This window comes from Lygodium microphyllum, chromosome 13 (genome assembly GCF_053477565.2).
Source record: "Lygodium microphyllum isolate KBCC chromosome 13, Lygodium_microphyllum_v1.1.10, whole genome shotgun sequence".
In the NCBI taxonomy this organism is placed as follows: Eukaryota; Viridiplantae; Streptophyta; class Polypodiopsida; order Schizaeales; family Lygodiaceae; genus Lygodium; species Lygodium microphyllum.
In genome coordinates this window covers 144,415,019-144,433,506 of record NC_141147.1, presented here as the reverse complement: position 1 = coordinate 144,433,506, position 18,488 = coordinate 144,415,019, and positions in this window count along the sequence as shown.

Sequence of the window (18,488 nt, the reverse complement as noted above, 5' to 3'; positions counted from 1 at the left end):
AACCACTTTGCTAAATGGTCATGCGACTGTAACTTATTCAACAACAATCGAACCCCTTCCGCCTTCATATAAAAAACCACCCTCTCATAAAGAATGTAGTGCCTGAAATTTTTAGTCGCAAATACCATCACAAGGCACAACTTCTCCATATAGGTGTAGTTGATTTCCGATATGCCCAACTTTCGACTAGCAAAAGCTATCGGATGGTACCACTTTTCCTCCCAAATTTGGGCCCAAGAGCAGATACTATACATGGTTGCTACTGCTGAAAATATATAGAACATTTTGCCCCTTTTTGGTGCTTTTAAAACAGGTGCTTTGGCAAGCTCCTGCTTCACATCATCAAAAGACACTTTGCAAGCATCACTCCATGAAAATTGATAATTAAAGGAGAATAGGTTTGTTAATGGCAACGTTCTTTCTGCCAAGGCATTAATAAACCTCTGATAATACCCTATTGATGACAGAAAGCCATGCACTTCCTTTGGAGGATGTGGCGGACTCATGGTGACTATGACCTTGATCTTTTCAAGATCAGTCTCAATCCCTACGGAACTAACCACATGGCCTAACAAGAGCCCGTAAGGGACTCCAAAGACGCACTTCTGTGGGTTAAGAGCTATGCAAAATTGTCTGCAACGCTCAAAACACTTCTGCAAAATGATCAACTGTCTATTCCTTACAGTGGCTACCCCCAGATCATCAATGAATACTTTCAGCTCCTCTGGGGAGATATCACCAAAGGTCTTGTTGGCTGTTCTTTGCCACGAACCACGTGCATTACACAACCCAAATCCCATCACATGGTATGCAAAGGTACCGAAGACTGTAATAAACGTCATTTTTAGCTTGGCTTGCTTAGCGATCACCATTTGGTTATACCCTGCAAAGCAGTCTATAAACGAATAGATTTCCCTACCCGCTAGTTCATCCAAAATTTGGTCAATAATAAATGGTAATGGGTAGTAATCTTTAACAGTCTGCTTATTTAGCTCTCTAAAGTCTACACAAATACACATTTGATTATTACTCTTCTTCTTGATCACAACTGGTGAGCACCATTCAGTATGCTGAACAGGGAAGATCAAACTTGCTTTACGCAACTTCTGTAGTTCCTCGTACAACCTGTCCCTTAATTCAAAAGGCATACGCCTTACTTTCTGACGTACAAGGCAGGTACCTTCCTTTACAGGAATAGTATACATAGCTAGACTGGGAGGAATACCCCGAAGTTTGTCATAGCTCCAAGTAAAGATATTGTAACATGTCCACTAGTATCATCAAGGACACGTCTTAGCAGTCCATCGGAAAGGATGTCTAGAAAGCTCCGCCCGGCACTCCCATGGAATGTTATGGGATTTGTGATCTAGGTCTTCCTGCGTCTGCCATGTAGCGGAAGTATCCTGGCCGTTCCCACTTAGGATCGACCGGATTTAGGGATTTCCTGATTGGTCATTACCTAACAGCAACTAGCGTCGGACCCAAGCGAACTACTTTACGGAGAAGCACCGGGTCCGAAGCGGATTCACGCTGCACTTGGTTCAAGGAGAATGGGAAACGAGAGGGATGCAAAGCTCAACCTCTTTTCCATAAGGCATAGTCCCATTCCTTTCCCCTAAAACAACGTAAATCGGGTAAGGCATAACTCTAGGTCATCTCTTTCGTTGTTCGTGTCCTTTGACGATCATCCCGCTGTTCTTCGAGATTTGAGAAAAGTTTCTGACTAACCAGGACCACCCAACCGTAGGACGGACCCATGGCCCATCCTCCGCACTTTCCTCGGTTTGTTTTAAATATGTAATTATCTAACACATTAATTTGACATGTAACAATCAGCTTCTTTAATTAAATTGTTAAGCACTAGTTCCTTCACGTAATCTTATCACGTGACATAGAAAAACAATATCAGACAAGTTCTTTATTAACATATCATCATATTTATCTTTGAAATACAAGGAGTTCGCCCGTAGGCTTATCCATAATCCACCCAAAGGCTATCCAGTAATCCATAGGGATCACTAATCCAAGCTTCTGCCCGTAGACTACTATGCGGGCCTCGAGATCCAATCCTGAGTCATGTTAGCCTCTTGTGCAAGACCCAGAAGGCGAGGGATTTATGGCCAGAGTCCCCCCTAGCACCCAAGCGTCCTCCTGCTCCAAGTACAGCTCAAGGGAGAGACCTCTCGCGACGGGTTCGGTCCACGTTCCTGGTGCGGTCAACAATCCCCTTGGTTAGGGTTAGGCAGGCAGTCGGGGGTAACTGAGGCAGCCTCTCCCTTCAGGCCTTCAACCTAAAGTATAGATATTCATTTAATTTGTAATTCATAAATCAAACACTGCTCTAAATTCTCTAGCAAGCACAAACACTTTCATTAATCGATCTTGTTGTTGGCAGACTGCTAAGAAATGATTCTTTTCTTTTGAATGCATCAGCACTCATTCCAGGGTGTCTTGCAACTTGGCAAAATTCCTTATATTCTGGGTTAGGGCGTACCCTATTAACCCAACTTGGTCAAACTTAAAGTTCATTGGATACTTTAGTTTCCGGTTTTTAACCTGCCTTACTTAGAAGGATATCAAAGAATACATCGTTTTGCAAGATAACTTGTGTAAGGATCCGCCATCCTTGTTAAGGGTACTTAACCTTTTTTTCTTGTGATTCAATCACAAGACTATATGACTTCATATTTGCTGCGCAAGTCCTGCATCGTAATATACGATGAAACAATCTGTTTTAGTTTCTTTAAGCTGATGTTTGTCGGACCTAGGGTCTCTTTTTAAGAACTTCAAGGACAAACCCTAGTTCTTTTACATTTACGAATTTATTGTCCCTACAATCAGGGAAGGTAGTCAAGTTTTTAAGGTATAAACGTTTCCAGGTTTTTAAATTATTCCCAGGACATATTTCACAGCATAGGTATTTCTAGATTTACATTAATTCGGTTAGCTTTTAGAAGGTAATATTGAGATCACCTCGGCACGATTTGTTATCCTTGTGACAATTGATTTTTTTCAGTCCTAAACTTTTTCAATTAAACTTTATTTTTCCTTGCAAACAAACTCATGCCAAATAACAATCTTTTCCTTGCTAAGATATGCAGTTAGCAATGATAACTTCCTAGAGTTCAAGAAACGTAAGAAACCTTTCATGAATTTTCATCTTCTATGATGATTCATTGCAAAAAAAAGAATAGGGGTTAATAGTGCAATATGCAGTTTTTTATACCTTCAAGATTTAACCGAAATATACTACTATAGTATGTAGATAATCTCACTCGTAATTCGTTTCAAAGCATGATGCTGTTTGAAGGAAACTATGTTTATTATATTATCATTTTTGCATGTTCAATTAACTTAAACTCCTTCATCGTAAATAACTAGGACAAAATATATCTTATCCCAAACTATTCATCTTGCATGATTAAACTAAAACCGATATAAAACCAAGAAGGAAAAACCTAGTTTTGGGGTGAGATATCCACATGGATACTGGGAGATGACCCTCCGCAGCTACTCCTTGGACTTTCTTAGGTGGCATCACAGTTGTAATCCTGCGAACGTGAAGGCAGCTTTTACTCTCATTTTCGGATTTCCACCATTGCTTCAATACTCTTCTTCTTTGTGGAACTTATGAGGGAATGGGTGCTTAGATCTCAGGTGGGAGTATAAACCCACTTGGAGGAGGCTTGTGGAAGCCCACAAGGAAAACTTAAGGGCTTGCAATATGAAAAGGGCTTATAGGACCTTAAGGTATTTCATGGGGGAAAAACCATGGAGAGGATTTTTAAATCCCAGGGAGGGTCGAAAAATAGGTTATAAAACCCTTTAAGAGGAAGGCCTATTAAAACCACGGAGAGGCTTAATGGATTTTGAGGCCAAGGGGAGAGGGGCTTAAACACGGGTTGGGGTTTAGTGGCTCTACAGAAAGGGGGTTAAGGGATCAAAAAAAAAAACCCGGGGAGGAAAAGGGCGAGGGGAAGAAAAAAGAAAGAATAATGGGGACACGGGGGAAATAAAAAGGGGCTTAGGGGGTGTGATAAAAGGAGTATGGGGGGTGAAAGGGAAAAAGGATTATGAGGGGGGTGAAAGGGTAAAAGGAATATGAGTATAGGAAGGGGGCTTGAGGGTTTTAAAAACCCAGGGGAAAATGAAAGAGTAGAAGGGATATGGGTATAGAAAGGGGGCTTAGAGGAGCCCCCCTTAGAAGCTTCAAGAAGCTTCTTAAAGCTTCTGTGGGGGGGTTAGGAGCCACGTGGGGGGGATTTTTGACACGGCGACTGGGGGGTAATTTGCAGGTGGCGATGATGACGCACAGCGGCAGGCGGCAGCGGCAGCGGCAGCTCGGCAGCAAGTAGGCGGCGACCTCCTTCCACAAATTTTTGCAGGGCGGCAGCAACATGAACGATGACTTCGTTCCCCCACCTCCTCTCTCCTGTAGCTCCTTAGTACCTGCGGCCCTCCCTCTTTATATAGGGGAGGGGAGGGAATCCTTCCCCCCTTGATGTGTCCGCCTGCATGGCGATGGAGCTGAGCAAGCTCTAGCGAGGAGCTTGCTAGCTCCCTACCCCCATCCCCCTTCTAGCACAATGCACCACCACGTGAGGAGGTGAAAATTTTAAAATATATATTTGATATATTACATTCTCTCCCCCTTAGAGGAATCGAGATGTCCTCATCTCGAGATAAACTAGGGATATTGATGGTTGAGAGTGTCTTCTTCTATCCAAGTGGCATCCTCTTCAGGATAATCTTTCCACTGGACGAGGCATTCTCTCAAGGTTCTGGATCTTAATTGTCTCTCCCTAACATCTAAGATCCTATCCAGCCTTAGTTCAAGTACTCCTTGACTAGGCATTACAATTTGTTGGCCATCAATTACATGGCTAGGGTTGGGTATATATTTTTTCAATAGGCTGATATGGAATACATTGTGAGCCTTTAGGTTCTCAGGGAGTTGCAATCTATAAGCATTGGGTCCTAGACATTTGAGGATTTTGTACGGCCCACAATACCTTGGACTTAGCTTCTTGCAATCTCCTAGGGATAGAGAACTCTTTTTAGGGCGTACGCGAATGAAGACCATGTCTCCTTCTTCGAAGACTCTTTCTTGACACTTCAAATCCACGTATGCCTTCTGTCTATCCTTGGCCACTTGTATTTCTTGTCTTATTTTCCTTATTTGATCATCCATCTCTTCCAACATCTGCCTTGACGCTTCAACCCTTAGGATTGGGTCAGAAAAGTTTAGAGGACTTCGACAGTCATGACCATACAATGCTTGGAAAGGGGTCATCTGAATGCTTTGATGGTAAGAAGCATTGTAGGCAAATTCGACCAATGGCAGGTATTGAATCCACCTCTTTGGCTCTCGACAGTAGTATGCCCTAAGCATATCCTCGATGACTTGATTTGCTCGCTCTGTTTGGCCATCCATTTGGGGATGGTAGGCAGTGCTAAAACAGAGTTGAGTCCCAATAGCTTCAAAGATAGCTCTCCAGAAGTGTGATGTTAAGAGAGAATCTCGATCACTAATGATTCTTCTGGGTAAACCATGTAGCTTGAATATCTCCTTGATAAACAATCTTGCAATGTCGGAGGCTTTATAGTTTGTCTTTACTGGAATCAGGTGTGCAACGTTGGTAAGCATGTCAACCACAACCATGATGAAGTTGTATCCTCCCTGGACTTGGGGTAAGCCTACCACAAAATCCATACTGATGAATTCCCATTACATTTGGGGAATGTCAAGCGGTTGCAATTTCCTTGGCATCATGACATGTTCGGCTTTGATACGTTGGCAAGACAAACACTCAGTGACATATTTGAGAACGTCACCTTTGAGCCTCTCCCAATGGTAGCTCTTCCTAACTGCATTAAGAGTCTTAGCATAGCGAAGATGTCCTGCGAAAGGGGAATCATGAGCTTCCCACATTATTTTATGCTTAAGTGACTGGCTTGCTGGTATACACAGCCTTGTTCTATAGTAGACAAGTCCATTATCAATGGAAAATTCCTGATACTTAGCTTGCAACTTTTGATTCTGATCCTTGATAGAGATCTCCTTTAGCATTGCTTGGTAGGCCAAATCATGGCATGCTTCCTCTCTAGCTAACTCAAGTATAGGGTTGTTTGGCATAGATACTTTTATAGCTAGAGATCTGGCCATTGATGGATTCTAAAAGATTAGGGAATTTAGGAATGCCTTGCGACTAAGTGCATCGGCAACTACAATCTCTTTCCGTGGTCGGTACTTGATTTCAAAGTCATATTCCTCCAACACTTCAATCCATCGACGTTGCCTCATGTTGAGCTCGTTCTGGGTAAAGATCCATTTGAGACTCTTATGATCGGTTAATAGAGTAAACTTGTTACCCGACAGGTAGTGTCTCCAAAGCTTTAGGGCATGCACGACAACTAGTAATTCCAGATCATGCATAGCATAATTCTTTTCATGGTTCTTCAGTTTCCTTGAAGAATATGCTATTGGATGACCTGCTTGCATAAGTACACACCCCAAGGCAAGAATGCTAGCATCAGTTACTACCTCCAACTCCTTATTGAGGTCTGGAAGTTTTAAAATAGGTGCTGATACCAAAATTTGCTTCAACCTATCGAAGCTATTTTTTTTCGGGAGTTGACCATGTAATGCAAGTCTGCTTCTTTAGTAAGTCCGTCAGAGGTGCTGCAATCAAAGCATAGTTTTTGATGAAGACCCTATACCATCCTGTCAATCCAAGAAAGCTACGTATCTCTTTGACGAATACTAGTATTAGCCATTCAAGCACATCTCTAACCTTGGTTGGGTCTACTGATATTCCTTCTGATGATACTATGAGCCCCAGATATTCAATCTAACACTTGAAGAATGCACACTTTTTCATTTTTGCAAACAGCTTATGTGACCTCATTGTCTCAAGGACAATCCGCAGTTGAGGTTCATGATCTTCTTCCTATTTAGAATAGACTAAAGTGTCATCGAAGAAGATAAGCACGAAATCATCAAGATATGGCCTAAAGATGTTCTACATTAATCTATTGAAGGTGGCAGGTGCATTCATAAGCCCGAATGACATAACTAGGAACTCAAAGTGCCCATATCTTGTATTGAAGGCTGTCTTTGGGATATCTTCTTCCTTGATCCTTATCTGATAGTAACCTGACCTGAGATCAATCTTGGAGAAGATCTTTGCACCCTGAAGACAATCAAGAAGCTCATCTATTCTAGGAATAGGATACTTGTTCTTGACTGTTGATTGGTTCAACCCTCAGTAATCAATACTTAGTCGAAGTGTCCCATCTTTCTTTTTCTGAAATAGTACTGGAGCTCCCCACGGTGAATTGCTAGGCCGGATGTAGCCCTGATCTAACAGTTGCTTGAGTTGTTCCTTCAGCTCAATTGCTTCTGGTATGGACATTCTATAAGGTCTCTTTGCAATTGGTGCAGCTCCAGGCACTAACCTAATCTCATGATCCACTTCTCTTTGAGGCGAAAGTTTGGTCAACTCTTCAGGAAATACGTCCACATATTCCTTTAGCCAAGAAGGTCCTTCATGAAACTCTTGCTTTTGATCTAACTTGTTGAGTTTGATCAAGTAAATGGGTAATCCTTTTTTGACTCCTTTTATGATCCGAGATACTTTGGCCAATTGGATTCTTGGCACTCCTGCCTCACCTTGAGTTGTGACTAATTCCCTTTTAGAGTTTCAAAAGGAAACTTGACCCTTTCCATAGTGAATGTGGGCGTCGTTGGGCTTAAGCCAATCCATTCCGAGTAAACTCTAATGGATACCTAAATTCATGACTCTAAATTTGACCGAAGTCTTCTTTCCTCCCAGAAAGAATTCCACCTTAGCAGTTTGCCTGGTACAAGTTACCTCACGACCATTTGCCAATTCCACAAGCAGGGTAGGTGCTTCTACTGTGGCTATTCCTAATCTTTTTGCACATGCTGGTGAGATAAAGGAATGTGTACTGCCACAATCAATCAAGGTTTTGAAACCTTTATCTTGATAGTCCGACGGTGTCTAAATCACTGAGAACTGGCGATTCAACCCTTTCTTGTGTAAAGCGGCATGGACTGTTGCTCTTTCGAATTCTACTTCCATGGTCGGATCTTCCTCTTCTTCTTCTTTGCATCTTTGCCTATTGGCAATGTAGGCAGTTCTTCCTCTTCCTCGGGTTGGGACTCCTTGACCAAGGCATGTTCCTTGAAAAGGAGCTTGGCGATGTCCTCCACCAAGCTTGGGACATTGCCTCTTGAAGTGATTGGGTTTGTTGCAGTGGAAACAATGGAGGTTTCGGCGATTACTTTGAGTAGGAACAACGTTGTTGACGTTATTCATCCTTGCTTTCTTTCTTTGTCCCTGATTATGACCTTGAACTCTCTTCATTTGAGGTCTGAATGCTCCTCTGTTCGGGTCACTATAAGACCAAGTTTTGTTACCCCTTGGTCTAGCTTGCACCTCCTGAATTATAGGTGCTGCTCGAATGAGTGCATCCTGAAGATCTGATGGACGCATAGATTCGAGACGGATATTTACTGGTGGATTTAAGCACGCACAAAATTTGGACACCTGCTGTGTCATGCCCATCTGTGGCGTATACTTTAAAAGTGAAACGAATTTAGAGTAGTATGTGTCAAGAGTGAGTCCTAATTGTTTTAGCTCGTAGAACTCGTTCATTTTCTACGTGCGATATGCAGGTGGTAAGTATCTTCCCTGCATGGCTTTCTTCAGTTTCTCCCAAGTAACGGATCCCTCTGCAATCCCTTGATTCGTGCACCATTGCTTCCACCAAAGTCTAGCTTCACCGGTGAGTTTTAATTTGGCGAGCATAGCCTGATTGGTGGGTGCAGTATCAGCTGCTTCGAAGTAATCCTCCATGGATTCAATCCAAATTTCAGCATCAGCTTGAACGAATCTGCCTCTCCCGTCAAACTCGGGTGGCTTAATTTGCTTGAGAAGGAACTTCTTCTCCTGGATCACAACAGTACTTGATGTAGGAGGCGAATTTGGAACTTGTACCTAGGGTTGTGCTTGAATAAAGGTTTTCTTAACGTTATTATATGATAATCGATGTTAGCTTATATTACATCTTTAATTCAGCTATCTTATAAACAATGTAGCTACTTAACATTTTATCAATTCCTATGCATAGCTAGACATTGATAAAAAGAAGTCTTTATTTGTATTTACATGGGCATAGCCCTTTCGAATACAACGTTTCATGTGATGATAAGCCAATTGTTACATTTAGTTTGGGGAGAACAACATTGTATTGCATTATCTACAGGAACTGTGTAATAGTAGGGTTTTGGGTCATGGATCTTCACGAATCTATAAGTCATTGGAAGTTCAGGATATCCTTTCCGTTGGAATCCATACTTCTCATGGCGGCCCAACACTTTAATCATGTCGATGGGAATTACACGAATTACTTCCTCATATACATATGATTTCATCTCAACCCTCCGACCTTGAATATATAAAGTCGAATTTACGTGAGCTTCCACAAAAACAAACAGCTTCACGACTTTCAGGTCTTCCAACCACTTGATCCTCTTTAGGTTGGTCTGTAGGTAAGCAAACCGGTGGGTGGCTATGTAATTGATTCCTGAAACACCCGTCCATCTTCGTTCCATGTACAAAGGTGATGGATTATAGATCTGCTCCAGGATGTTCATCATCCCAATTCTTTGTCTATAAAGCGGAGAATGCATTGCAATCATAAACATGACCAAAATACCAAAAACTTGTTCCACGCTTCATAATTCTACAAGAGAGCATTGAAGGTAAGGAAATGTTTAGACATCAATAATTGCTTTACTTCATTTCTTTGAGATTTCATAAAAATAACTCCATTGTTGGTCGGCTTTCATACCAACTGTAACGTGTTCACTAGTATCATCCAGGACACGTCTTAGCAGTCCATCGGAAAGGATGTCTAGAAAGCTCCGCATGGCACTCCCATGGAATATTACGGGATTTGTGATCAGGTCTTCCCGGTCTGCCACGTAGCGGAAGTATCCTTGCCCTTACAATTAAGGATCAACCGGAATTAGGGTTTTCCTGATTGGTCATTACCTAACATCAACTAGTGGACCCAAGTGAACTGCTTTACGTAGAAACGGCGGGTCCAAAACGGATTCACGCTACACTTGGTTCAAGGAGAATGGAAAACGAGAGGGATGAAAAGCTCAACCTCTCTGCCATAAGGCATAGTCCCATTCCGTTCCCCTAAAACAGTCTAAATCGGGTAAGATATAACTCTAGGTCATCGCTTTCGTTGTTCTGTCCTTTGACGATCATCCCATTGTTCTTCGAGATTTGAGAAAAGTTCCCGGCTAACTGGGACCACCCAACTGTAGGACGGACCCATGGCCCATCCTCCCCACTTTTCTCAGTTTGTTTTAGTTATGTAATTATCTAATACATTAATTTGACATGTAACAATCAACTTCTTTAATTAAACCGTTAAGCACTGGTTCCTTCATGTAATCTTATCAAGTGACATAGAAAAACAATATCAAACAAGTTCTTTATTAACATATCATCATATTTATCTTTGAAATACAAGGAGTCCGCCCGTAGGCTTTTCCATAATCCACCCGCAGGCTATCCAGTAATCCACAGGGATCACTAATCCAGGCTTCTGCCGGTAGACTAGTATGCGGGCCTCGAGATCCAATCCCAAGTCACGGTAGCCTCTTGTGTAAGACCCGGAAGGCGAGGGATTTATGGCCAGAGCCCCCCTGGCACCCAAGCGTCCTCCTGCTCCAATTAGAGCTCAAGGGAGAGACCTCTTGCGGCGGGTTCGGTCCACGTTCCCGGCGCGGTCAACAACCCCCTTGGTTAGGGTCAGGCAGGCAGTTCGGGGTAACTGAGGCTGCCTCTCCCTTTAGGCCTTCAACATGAAGTATAGATATTCATTTAATTTGTAATTCAAAAATCAAACAGTGCTCTAAATTCTCTAGCAAGCACAAACACTTTCATTAACCGATCTTGTTGTTGGCAGACTGCTAAGGAATGATTCTTTCCTTTCGAATGCATCAGCACTCGTTCCAGGGTGTCTTGCAACTTGGCAAAATCCCTTATATTCTGGGTTAGGGCATACCCTATTAACCCAACTTGGTCAACCTTAAAGTGTCAAGATTGTGGGAGAGAAGGAAGGAGTCTCACTTGAAGCTTTCTTGCTTGCACAATGGGGGAATACACACAAGGGTGGAGGCTGAAAAACAGTTTTCCTCTTCTTAGTTGTGGAAGCCAAAAGAACTCAAGTACAAAGAAATAGAAGAACCCTATCTATGGGTCTCAAACCAAACTCAACTAACTAAGGTGGCATACTAACTGAGCCACGAACTAGAGTAGATAAGGATAGCTATCATGTAGCTATTCTTCATGGGCGGTGTACCAACCGCATCTGCAACTGACAAGTCGGCGACATAAATACACAACGGTCACCCTGGCGTATCACGAGTGGAGCTTGATATCTCAACACTCCCCCTTGAGCTCAATCCCAATTCCTGCACACCAAGTAGGTCTCTGAACTTGCGCAGCTTCTCTGTGCCCAATGCCTTCGTGAATATGTCAGCTACCTGATCCTCTGTGCTGACATAAACTAGATCAATAAGACCTAGTAAAACCCTCTCTCGCACATAGTGATAATGCACCTCAATATGCTTTGTTCTAGCATGATAGACTGGGTTATTTTCCAAGTGTATACTACTCATGTTGTCACAATAAATGACAACTGGCCCATCTGTAGACTGATGCATATCATAAAGTAGCTTATGCAACCAAGCTACCTCACATGCAGCCATTGCTGCACCCCTGTACTCAGCCTCTGTGCTCGACAAGGCAATTGTAGGCTGTTTCTTGCTGCTCCAAGTGATTGCAGCACTCCCAAAAGAGAACACATATCCACTGGTAGATCGTCTATCAGAAATACTGCCAGCCCAATCAACATCAGTGTATCCATGCAACTGTATCTGAACCCCAGTCTCATAAAATAGTCCATACTGCAATGTGGACTTCACATACCTGACTATGCGTCTAGCCGCATCCAAATGTGGTTTCCTTGGAGCCTGCATAAACTGACTTACCAATCCAACAGCATAGTTCAAATCTGGCCTGGTAATTGTCATATAAATCAAACTTCCTACTATGCGTCTGTACATAGTAGGGTCTTCTAGAAGCTCACCTGTATCTGTGCTCAGCTTCACATTCTGCTCCAAAGGAACTGAAATAGGCTTACAGCCTGTCATCCCATATTTGGACAGCATGTCCAATCCATACTGCCTCTACAAGAGCTATATCCCACTTGGTGATCTAATCACTTCAATGCCCAAGAAATAACGCAGCTCTCCCAAATCCTTCATCTCAAACTTCTGCTTCAATAGCATTTTCACATGAAGGATATCTTCATCACTGTCACCTGTCATAATCAAATCATCAACATAAATGACAAGTAGCATAATACCTTTCTCTGTTTTTCTCACATAAAGTGAGAAATCTGCCTTGGAAATCTGAAAGCCAATAGTGACAAGATACTGTCCTATCTTGTCAGACCATGCTCTAGGTGCTTGCTTCAAGCCATACAAGTCTTTTTTCAACCTGCAAACAAACTCAGGATGAACATCATGCACATAACCTGGTGGCTGCTCCATATAGACCTCTTCTTGCAAATCACCATGCAAGAAGGCATTCTTTACATCCATCTGATGTAAAGATCATCCCTTTGATGCAGCCACAGCAATGACTGCTCTTACGGTTGCCATCCTTGCAACAGGACTGAATGTTTCTTCATAGTCAATGCCATATGTTTGTGCATACCCCTTGACTACTAATCTTGCCTTGTATCTATTCACAGAACCATCTGCATTGTGCTTCACCTTATAAACCCACTTACAGCCAATTGCATTTTTACCTTTAGGCAAAGGTACCAATTCCCATATAGCATTTGCTTCCAAGGCATCCATTTCTTCATCCATGGCTTTCTCCCATTTTTCTTTTCCCATGGCTTGCTCAAAAGAAGTGGGTTCTGGTTCCTGTATCACTTTGACCATATATGCATAGTGAATGGCTGTAAATCCATCATATTTCAGCCTATCCACAGGATACCTAGCTCTCGTAGACCTGCGCAAAGTAGGTTCACTCCCAGGTCCTCTCAAAACATCCCTGGCCTTCCTTACTCCAGGTGTAACAATAGAAGGAATACCCAACTCATCATCAATGCTCTGTTCTGAGCCACTGGATTTACCATCCACATAAGAGTGACCTACATTCACATCAAACATGGGCTGATCAACCTTCTCTTTTCCTTTTCGTGATACCTGCATACCACTATCTGCATTACTTTGAGAAGATTCTCCTAATCTCAATCTGCCTGTCCATGGCGAAGAATGTGAACCACTGCTAGAGGACGCTCCAGGTCTACTAATATTTTGTGACTGCTGCTATGAATTCTGTGCAACATTACCATTTTGTGCATCTACATCATCAATCACATTTACTAGTTTATACCAGCTACTCATCTCATCAAAAACAACATCTCTGCTCACTGTAAACTTACGAGTAGAAGGGTTATAGCATCTATACCCTTTTTGCTGCAGAGAGTAACCAATAAAGATGCACTTCTCAGCTTTTGGATCCAACTTGGATCTCAACTCATCTGGCACATGTACATAGGCAATGCAACCAAAAATTTTCAAATGAGAAATATCTGGTTTTCTACCAGTATACCTCTCCTCTAGAGTTATTCCATGTATTGCTGTAGTGGGAGTCCTGTTCATTATGTAGACTGCTGTAGCAACTGCTTCACCCCAATAAAAATCTAGCAAGTCTTTTTCATTGAGCATGGCACGAGATACCTCTCCAATATGCTTGTTTTTTCTTTCTGCAATTCCATTTTGTTGTGGGGTATGACTGCATGAATATTGCTGCTTTATGCCATGCTCCTGCAGGAACCTTGTAAACTCATTTGAGAGGTACTCTCTCCCTCCATCTAACCTTAGGCATTTTATCTGCAGGCCTGTTTCTTTTTCAACCATAGCTTTAAGAGTTTTGAAATGCCCAAAAACTTCACTTTTCTTTTTCATAAAATACACCCAAACTTTTCTGCTATAGTCATCAATAAAAGTGACAAAATAATGACAGCCTCCAAGAGATGCAGCTTTAGTAGTCCACACATCAGAGTGGATTAATTCCAATGGCTTCTCACTCTCTTGAACATGTCTAGGAAATGGTTTCCTTGGCTGTTTTCCAAACTGACAGGCTTCACATACCTTATGCATTTCTGCAACCTTGAATTTAGGCAAACCTGCAACAATATTTTGGGCCTACATTGATTTAAGTCGTTGTACATTAACATGACCAATGCGTTTATGCCAGATATCAATATCTGCAACTACACCGGTCCCATGTGCAAACATTGCTGCACTCAATTCAGACATGTCTGCATCCAATGTAAACATTCTGCCCTTCTTCTTTCCTTTTGCTATCAAGCGACCTTTATTTTTCATATCCTCAACAAAGCATCCATGAGGATTAAATCTGACCTGCAAGCCCTGCTCAACCATTTGACCAACTGAAACCAGATTCTTGGTGATATTCGGGACATGAAATACATCGGACAGGTATTTCTTTTTCCCATCCTGCATAGACAAAGGAATCCTAGTTTTTCCATTTTCCTTGCATCCTCCATCCATTCTGCATGACCTGTCATGTGGTTTGATGCACCTGAGTCAACATACCATACATCGTTGGTTTCTTCTACACTTGTCACAGAATTGTTCATGTGCTGCACCATAAACAGATGCTCATTTCTGTCATCACCCTGTCTACTAGAGGATGCATAATTTCCTTGTTGCAGTTTTCCATTCATGATGTCATTCTGCTTTTTATAGCAGTCTTTAGCCATATGACCCATTTTACCACAATAGTAGCATTCAACATTACTGTTTGCATTTTGGCCTCTTTGCCATCCACCATGACCTCTTTAGCTCCCCCTGCCTCTAGAGTTGTCACGTCCTCCTCCATAGGACTGGTTTTCTTGAGTTTGCTGCATATTCTGATTTCTACCACCACGGCCTCCATATCGGCCTCCTCTACCTCTGCCTCTACCTCTTCCAACATTTGAGTAGAAGACAGCTTCTTTTGAAGTTCCTCCTGAAGAAGATGCATCACCATTTCTCTGCTCCTCAGAAATTAGAAGAGCAATCAACTCCTCAAAATCAGGAAATCTTTCACGGACGGAAATGGATGTTCGGAACTGTGCATAATCCTTTCCTAGACCATTCAAGGTCACAGAAACTAAATCATCATCTTCCACTGGCAACCCAATGGAAGCAAGTGCATCTGCAATCTTCTTCACCTTCATGTGGTAGTCATTGATGCTCATATTTTCTCTTTGCACATTATGCAACTCTTGCTTGAGCTGCATTTTCCTGGCTTGCGTATTTGAACTATACATTTTTGACAAAGTATCCCATGCCTCCTTTGGCGTACTTGCATCTTGAATATGCACAATCATAGAGTCTGAAATGCTGATAGACAGCCAGTACATAACTTTCCTGGCTCTCTCATGCCATGCTTTAAATGCCTGCATTTGCTGTTGATTGGGAACATCAGGAAGAACTGGTTCTTCTTCATTTCCTGCAACAAATTCCCAATATCCTTTTCCCATAAGGAAATTCGTCATTCTAAACTTCCATGCTTGGAAGTTGTTCTTGTCAAGCTTTTCAGTGACAATCTGTGAGAGAGAATCAGACGCCATTATAGAACACCACAAAAAATTCTGTCACTGCAAAGAACACAGCTTCACCCTCACAAAGGCAAATCTGCAAAACTGACGAAAGTGGTATTTGACCACACAGTCACTTCCTAGTGACGATTTTGCATCAACAGGCAACAGGGATGATTCTGTAACTCCCAATGTCTCTGCGCACAAGCATGTGACGCAATTTCTATAATAATTTTTCACCGACCTGTAGAACAGTGGCTGCACAGCATAAAACTGGGCCTTTTCCTGGGTGCGTGCAGAAAACTTCCGCCTCCAAAATAGGCCTCGAAATGGCCTCAAATAAAAAAAACAAGGTCGCCGAGGGCTAAAGCCATATCTCGCAGCGTATACTGTCCTCTTATTTCACGGCGAAGGGCATCTCAACCTAAGACAATGCACTCCTGCACTTTCCGGCTGTGCTACCTGCAGAGATCTGCTCCCAAAACAGAAAATGAAAGCAATACTGCTCCTCTTACTAGAACACCGCGAGCTTGGCTTGCTTTCTTGAGCTCCTTACCACGAACAAGGCTCTGATACCATGTCAAGATTGTGGGAGAGAAGGAAGGAGTATCACTTAAAGCTTTCTTGCTTGCACAATGGGGGAATACACACAAGGGTGGAGGCTGAAAAACAGTTTTCCTCTTCTTAGTTGTGGAAGCCAAAAGAACTCAAGTACAAAGAAATAGAAGAACCCTATGTATGGGTCTCAAACCAAACTCAACTATCTAAGGTGGCATACTAACTGAGCCACGAACTAGAGTAGATAAGGATAGCTATCATGTAGCTATTATTCATGGGCGGTGTACCAACCGCGTCTGCAACAACTGACAAGTCGGTGACATAAATACACAACGGTCACCGTGGCGTATCACGAGTGGAGCTCGATATCTCAACATAAAGTTCATTGGATACTTTAGTTTCCGGTTTTAACCTTTCTTACTTAGAAGGATATCAAAGAATACATCGTTTTGCAAGATAACTTGCGTAAGGATCCGCCATCCTTGTTAAGGGTACTTAACCTTTTTTTCTTGTGAATCAATCACAAGACTATATGACTTCATATTTGCTACGCAAGTCCTACATCGTACTATAGGATGAAACAATCCGTTTTAGTTTCTTTAAGTTGACGTTTGTCGGACCTAGGGTCTCTTTTTAAGAACCTCGAGGACAAACCCTAGTTCTTTTACATTTACAAATTTATTGTCCCTACAATCAGGGAAGATAGTCAAGTGTTTAAGGTATAAACATTTACTGGTTTTTAAATTATTCCCAAGACATATTTCGCAACATAGGTATTTCTAGATTTACATTAATTCGGTTAACTTTTAGAAGGTAATATTGAGATCACCTCGGAGTGATTTGTTATCCTTGTGATAATTGATTTTTTTCAGTCCTAAACTTTTTCAATTGAACTTCCTTTTTCCTTGCAAACGAACTCATGCCAAATAACAATCTTTTCCTTGCTAAGATATGCAGTTAGCAATGATAACTTCCTAGAGTTCAAGCAACGTAAGAAACCTTTCATGAATTTTTAGCTTCTATGATGATTTGTTGCAAAAAAAAGAATAGGGGTTAATAGTGCAACATACAGTTTTTTATACCTTCAATATTTAACCAAAATATACTACTATAGTAGGTAGATAATCTCGCTCATAATTCGTTTCAAAGCATGATGCTGTTTGAAGGAAACTATGTTTATTATATTATCATTTTTGCATGTTCAATTAAACTAAACTCCATCGTAAATAACTAGGACAAAATATATCTTATCCCAAACAATTCATCTTGTATGATTAAATTAAAACCGATATAAAACCAAGAAGGAAAAACCTGGTTTTGGGGTGAGATATCCACATGGATACCGGGAGATGATCCTCCCGCAGCTACTCCTTGGACTTTCTTAGGCGGCATCGCAGTTGTAATCCTTCGAACGTGAAGGCAGCTTTTACTCTTCTTTTCGGATTTCCACCATTGCTTCAATACTCTTCTTCTTTGTGGAACTTACGAGGGAATGGGTGCTTAAATCTCGGGTGGGAGTATAAACCCACTTGGAGGGGGCTTGTGGAAGCCCACAATGAAGGATTAAGGGCTTGCAATATGAAAAGGGCTTATAGGACCTTAAGGTATTTCATGGGGAAAAAACCACGGAGAGGATTTTTAAATCCCGGGGAGGGTGGAAAAATAGGCTATAAAACCCTTCAAGAGGAAGGCCTATTAAAACCACGGAGAGGCTTAATGGATTTTGAGGCCAAGGGGAGAGGGGCTTAAACATGGGTTGGGGTTTAGTGGCTCTACGGAAAGGGGGTTAAGGGATCAAAAAAAAAAACCTGGGGAGGAAAAGGGTGAGGGGAAGAGAAAAGAAAGAATAATGGGGACACAGGGGAAATAAAAAGGGGCTTAGGGGATGTGATGAAAGGAGTATGGGGGGTGAAAGGGAAAAAGGATAATGAGGGGGGGTGAAAGGGTAAAAGGAATATGAGTATCGGAAGGGGGCTTGAGGGTTTTAAAAACTCGGGGGAAAATGAAAGAGTAGAAGGGATATGGGTATAGAAAGGGGGCTTAGAGGAGCCCCCCTTAGAAGCTTCAAGAAGCTTCTTAAAGCTTCTGTGGAGGGGGGTTAGGAGCCACGCGGAGGGGGATTTTTGACGCGTCCACTAGGGGGTAATTTGCAGGTGGCAATGATGGCACACGGTAGCAGGCAGCAACGGTAG